We start from the raw sequence: 7,233 nt of genomic DNA on the forward strand, positions 1-7,233 counted from the left end.
GTTTGTTCAAATGTCTTTTTCCTGAAGTTGCATGTGATCTTATTAAATGCTCTCAGCAATTTATCTTTTACACACTGGCTGAAAAGGTCTTTTCTAATAGTTTCCGGTCAGTTGGATTCAGAATTTAGCCCAATAGGTTACCTTCCCTTGTGCTCTGTTCTAAAACTGCAGCTATAGCTACCTATCTCAAAACAAGGCCTCTGCACTCAATAGGATGCATAGCTGAATATATGTTCCTAGTATTCACTCTTTCCAATATATTCTTTTGGATCCTGAATATATATATATTACTTAAAATTATCAGGTATTTTCCTCCTCCTCCTCCTCCTCCTCCTCCTCCTCCTCCTCCTCCTCCTCCTCCTCCTCCTCCTCCTCCTCCTCCTCCTCCTCCTCCTCCTCCTCCTGCTCTTCTATAATAATTATAACAACAATTCCTGCTTTAGGGACTGTAAAATCAGGAGAAAACAAAAGCGTTAAAGACGGCATTAATCACAAAGAAAAGGTGAAAATGGAAAGTGCAAGAAATTTCAATAAATGTACTTAACAATAAAAAGGGGGTAAAAACCAGTCAAAGAAAACCTGAGAAAAACATAGATCTTACAAAGTCATTTAAACAAGGACAAAGAGTATCAGACCGATTTTCAGTAGGAAGAAAATTACAAAAGTAAGGACTTGAGGAAATGTAATACATTATTCCTGCTGATCATTCTTGGAACAAAAGGGACACACTCCAGAATAAAGAAAAGAAAAAAAGCACAGATAGAAGATAAAAGATAAAGAGATCAAAAGCATAATGCTTTGAAATATAATGCTCAAACAGCAGAAGCCAGTGGGGCTTGCAAAGGGAAGCTGTAACCATTCTAAATAGAAAGAACAAAAAGGAAAGTACGCGGCACCATTTGCAAAATGCTGATCATTTAGAGATCGCTCAGGGAAATCATAATTATATCTTCCTGCTTTGTACCTCAAAATTATTCTCAGAAAGTTTGCCAGATGGCTAAAATCTTTTTAGTGTTAGTGTGTGTGTGTATGTCAGGGGTGTCCAAACTTGGAAACTTCAAGACTTGTGGACTTCAATTCCCAGAATTCCCCAGCCAGCCATGCTGGCTGGGGAATTCTGGGAATTGAAGTCCACAAGTCTTGAAGTTCCCAAGTTTGGACACCCCTGGTGTATGTGTTCAGGGAGTGGGTGGAACTGATTCTGATTCCAATCTTTCTAATGAAGGAGAATAGTTGTAGCTGAGGGTTGAACGGGGGGGGTCCTTGGTGCTTTCTAAGCTTGGTTGTTTTCTTGCAGATGTTTCATAATCCGAACTGGATAACATCTTCAGTGCTAGTCATGCTAGTACAGCGTTTCTGTAAAGAGGCTTGTTGTATAATTTTATTGACATTTGTTGTATTTTTACTTAAAGGAAACCACCCTTTTTGTGTCCTTTGGGCGTCATTTTCTATAGTGAGAGCTGTACTGTATTGATACATTTAGGGTCAACAGATTATTGACGTACCAAGTTTTTGCATGCTCCTACCTTGGATCTGATGCACAGGTATCCATGTATGCCAGGAGCAGCAATATATGATAATTTCCAATTATATTATATTTTCCAATATTCTTTTACAGTAGCTAAATTGTTGGGACTCATGGGAATTGTAATTCAGCAAGGTATGTAGAGACCATGAATTTGACATGCCCGGTATGCATATAATGGTCTTTTTCATGTGAATTCTGCCCTATAATCCTTGGTTGCTTTTACTCATTTGCCAAAAATATACATCCTAATCCAGGCTATAGATACTCTGCTTCTTCCCAAAGAGGGTCACCCCCCCGCCCCATTTTACTCTATCAATGAAGGCAAGAAGGCATTTGATAACAAAATAGTGACTATTCTACATTCATATGCTTTATTGAAGTTTTGTATTATATTTGAGATTGAAACTAAATGTTCTCCATCTTGGTCAAGTATTCTAACCATTTAACTACACCAGGATCAAAGATGCCCTTAATCTCTATAATTCATCTGTAGTTCACAATGACATTCCTGTTCAAATTTCAAATTTGACCCATCTGGGTATAGCTTTATTCAAAATGTATGTATGTATGTATGTATGTATGTATGTATGTACGTACGTACGTACGTACGTACGTACTTACTTACTTACTTACTTACTTACTTACTTACTTACTTACTGTGGGCAGCTAACAAATAATAAAAAAGATAAATATACGACGACCAAAAATTCCAGTTTAAATGCATAGAGCCAGTTTGTTGTATTGGTTAAGAGAAACCAAGAGATTGTGAGTTCTGGTTTAAGCTTAGATATGAAAACTGACTGGATGACCTTGGGCCAGTCACTCTCTCTCAACCCAACAACCACTGGATTGTTGAGGAGAGGAGAGGGAGAGAGAGAGAGAGAGAGGGAGAGAGAGAGAGGGGGAGGGAGGGAGGGAGGGAGGGAGGGAGGGAGGGAGAGAGAGAGAGAGAGAGAGAGAGAGAGAGAGAGAGAGAGAGAGAGATGGATGACAGACTATTACTGTGTTGTCTAGAGACAGACGTCTATGGAGATTCTCAGTCATCCAGGTCATGGTTGTTCCAAAGGTGCTTTTTCAAGAGGCAAATGGACTTTCTGGTTTTTCTTTGGAGACTTTTGCTTCTCATCCAAGAAGCTTCTGAGAACTGAAGAAGCTTCTTGGATGAGAAGTGAAATGTCTTTAAAAACAAAAAACACCCAAGAAAGTCGCTATCTCTTGAAAAAGCACATCTAGAGATGGATGCATTGAGTACTACCAGGCGAGAAAATGCAATAAATGAACCAAGATGTCTGCATGGATAAATATTTCTATAAATTGTTAATAAATTAGGAAAGATCAAGTAAGAAAAGAGAGCAATTTGTTGTAGTGGGGAAGGCATCAGGCCAGATCTGGTGACCTTGGGCCAGTCTCTCTCAACCCAAGGAAGGCAATGGTAAATTAATTCCAAAATCTTGCCAAGAAAGCTGCAGGGACTTTTCCAGGCAATTGTCACAAGTCAAAAACTGGCTCAAAGGTATGTGCCTGTGCATGCTCACGCACGCGCACGCGCACACACACACACACACACTTGTTAAAAGTTGCAAAATGGTTTTCCCTGCAGATGCTTAATAGAGAGGCAAGTGACTTACAGGAGCCTTAACAAGATGAACTCCTAGTAGGGCTATGGATGCTCCTAATAAAATGCAATCCCTGGAGAACTCACCTCATTTCTTTTATGGCTTCTGATAAAACTGCAGCGAGGACTTTGACATTTATCAGAGTTCAAGAGATACACGGACAGCTCCTGGAAGCAGACACTTCATAAGAGAGACAGCCAAGTGAGAACTTTTACAAGTTTTTACCCACAAAAGTCAAACGAGGATCTTTGAAAAATAGCCTTTGTTTTATTTGATTGGCTGGAATAAATCAGGAGAAAAAGGCGAATGAAGAGAGTCCAGTTGAAATTTAAATCTGTGAACTGGTATTGTTAATTGGAGGAAGGGATGATTGACCCTATAGCTGCCCTTCTGTCTCAAGGTGAATAATCAATTCAAACAGATAAGCCCAAGAGTTATGCCAGTCTTTAGGTTTTACTCACACACTTCCAGATTACTGGCTTCAAAAGACAAGCAGAAGAAAGAATGAGGTGGAAAAAAGCAGTGTGAATGGTGGGTGAATGTTTGTGTGTATATATGAAGGATAAGGATGGGCCATGAAGATCTGGTTCCCACCTTCTTCCAAGGTCTGAATGACAATTCTGGAGTGCATCAGGTCAGTGGTGGATTAAGGCTCACTGATGCCCTAAGCACTGACAAATCTTAGTGCACCTCCTTTGTACATACTGTACAAATCTTCATTGGGTTTTTTTCCCCTTTCTCAACTTTGTGGTGCCACCTCTGGGCCTGGTGCCCTAAGCACCTGCTTAGTCTGCTTAATGCATCAGGTTGAAGACCCAAGTAGGTGCAGGAGGGATGGATGCTCTTATCATCAGGGGGTTGAGTGAGGTCCCAAGAAAACAATGGAAAGGGGTGGTCTATGGGAATGGCAGACTCCCAAACCAAGGTTTTCCACGCTTAAGTTCCCCCTCCCTTCCCCCACGCCGTTCCTTCCACGTCTATTGTGCGTGAGAGGGGCATAAGGAAGAACAGAAACGGGAGAAGAAAACTTCCTGCGCTTTACCAGGGGTTCTTTCTTTAATACCCAACATAGTTTTTTCTACAGTCGCCCGTTGTAATTGGCACCCCCCCCACCCGTCCCGCCCATTTGGATTGTACCAAATTCTGGTATTACAGCACGGATCTGTGTCGGGTCGCCCTGCTTGGTTAACACCGAATTATCTGCCCGCACTCCTGGCAGAAACGCCTGTCTTTCCAAGAAAGGGAAAAAAACCGCCTGCCGCGACTCTTCTCCTCTTCGGGCGACCCAATTGCCCGCCTCCCTTCGGGGGCAGATTTATTCATGAACCCTTGGGATTCGGGATCTGTCCTGGGGCGAGGCGGGGGTGAGGGAAGTCGCCAGCAATAGAGAGGGGCTGTTTGCTGGTGCTTTGGTTCCTGTCCCACTACAGTTAGCGGAAAGACTTTGTTGGGGAAAGTTCCTGTTGGATGAGACGAACTCTTTCGGGCGGGGCAAAGGGAACTGAGTCCCTCTAGACAACACGCGCTCTGCGGGGCAGATGTCATCAAAGAAAGCCCCTCCCCTCCCCAAAGCTTTCTCATAAATCTGAGCAAAATGTGCAGGTATGCATTTAAATTGGTTGCTACCGAGTGATAAGTTTCTTAGTTCTGAATAGAAGAGAAAGAAAGAAAGAAAGAAAGAGAAGGAAGGAAGAAAGAAAGAAAGAAAGAAAGAAAGAAAGAAAGAAAGAAAGAAAGAAAGAAAGAAAGAAAGAAAGAGGGACTTGGGATGTGAAATTTTCATAACAAAGCCTAGTGGGGACAACATTTGAATGAACTCTGTACTCAAGACTTTGTTTTCAGTGCCTGTTCCATATGCATGGCCTTCGTTAAAGGAGCCTCAAGGAAGCCATTCAATCTAAAGCCTGCGTCACTTTTCAGTTAAAATGTACCACTGCAAGTAATCCAAACCTTACCTAAAAATGACAATGGCAGGCGGCCAGCAAAGAAGCGTGCGCGCGCCCATTTTCTAGAGTCTCAAGGAATGAATGTATAAAACGAGGACATAAGAAATTGGGGAGCGGGGAGATGGGTACAGATGGTGCCTTGAGAGCGAAATTCCAGCAACAGCAGAATTTATTGCAAATTAGGTAGATCATGTCTGGGCTACTGTTGCAGGTTAAGTGTAGAAAAAAAAGGTTTAGTGCTAAATAGGAATCTTCTTCACGGATGAAAACTTTCTTCCATCTCCAAGAAACTGGCGCATTGCAAAAAAAAAAAAAGTGCCGCACGTAATAAGAAGCGGAGCAACGTAGGGGGGAGGGGCATACAAGAGAAATAAACTTCTTTGAAGTAGTAGGGGGAATTCACAATTGTTAAGGGGAGGGGGGTTAAGGTGTGGTTAAGGGGAGGGGGGATGTTGTAATATTGTCGCATCCGTGCTGCAAATCGATCAGCCGCCTCAGCACGCACGGCTTTGTCTGCGCGGTCCTTTGGACCATTTGGAAAATAGACAGCCCTGATTCTGGTTTTTTATTTTATTTTAATCCTGTGGGGGCAAAAAGCTACTTGGCGGATTTTAGGGAAGCGCGCGTCCAGCCCTCCTCCTCCCTCCACCAACAGAGCTGAAGCAAGGCGTGAATGGAAGAAGAGTGACTGGCTGGTATGTACTATCCTCAGCCCTTTTGGCGCTCGCGATAACCAATAGGAAGGCTCCTGCAGAGATCCTAGGCAGAAGCTTTCAAAGTTAAGCCGGACAAACGCGATAGCTATATATATATGGGGGTGGGGCCAGTAAGAGGTGGTCTTTACCGGTTCTCCCAACTACTCAAACTTTCTCCAGAACTGGTCAGAACCTGCTGAATACCACCTCTGGGTCGATGCCAGGCTGCCCTGGTTTTTAGTTCCTCCTTGCTGGCCCACCTGGCAAGTCCTCCCTCCAAGAGTTTTGCATGCCCTCCTGCTTGGGAGAGGGGAAAGGCCTCGAATTCTGCTTTCTGGGGGATGGCGAAGAGATACAATACAATACAATAGTAGAGTTGGAAGGGACCTTGGAGGTCTTCTAGTCCAACCCCCTGCCTAGGCAGGAAACCCTATACCGTTCCAGACAAATGGCTATCCAACATCTTCTTAAAGACTTCCAGTGTTGGGGCATTCACAACTTCTGGAGGCAAGCTTTCCACTGATTAATTTGGAGAGCTAAAACAGGACTGCCTGGAAAAAGAGGCTGCCCTTCTGCCCTCTCACCATAACCTCCTGATGCTGAACTTTACCTGAACACCTGGAGGTCAGCGATGGCTGGGGTAGAACTTTGACCACCAAAGCATCGGCTGGCCCCCAAAGCTGGAGGTTATGGTGAGAGGGCAGAAGGGCAGCCTCTTTTTCCAGGCAGCCCTGTTTTAGCTCTCCAAATGTATGCCCACAAGGCGTACTGTTGGGTTTGGGAGATGCTCTTAGGAAAAGTGACACTCGAGGTGGCTCCTTTTGAGGGCTTCTGACATTGTTCATTTGGACAGGCCATGTGCCTCCTGTCTCCTTTCTCTAAACACTTGTGTCGAATGCCCTAGGCCAGCGGTACTGAGATTACATTTACCTGTTCTAAACTAATCAATAACAGTAGCATTATTATTAATATTTATTTAATATAACTAGATGGTTTCATTAGGATAAAAAGAGGTGAAAAGAGGAATCCTGAGATGATAATTTGGTATAACTTTGAAGGGGCAATTAATGATATTGTTTATATAACAAGAAGAAAATAAGTCTAAGATGGAAAATATGAGAAGAGAATAATAGAGTTGGAATTGGAAATAGAATTGTGATGTAAAATGGATTATGTATAAAAGAGGATATAAAAGAGGAAAATCTGGACAAAGCTTTGTTCATAAACATGTTGTTTGTATTAAAAAACAATAAAAAACTTTATTTAAAAATAATATTTGGCTCTTCTCGGTAACTCACCTCATTATCTTGAAAGTGAGACCTGTTGACTTTAAACTGTACAATTTAGGATAAATTACACAGCATTTGGCACTATTTAGTGGTCTGATATAAAATGCCAGTCCCCTTCATTTTGGCCCAAAACAGGATTTAAAATAAATAATAATAATA

The sequence above is a fragment of the Natrix helvetica genome, assembly GCF_964273705.1.
Source record: "Natrix helvetica genome assembly, chromosome: 6".
NCBI classification, from domain to species: Eukaryota; Metazoa; Chordata; class Lepidosauria; order Squamata; family Natricidae; genus Natrix; species Natrix helvetica.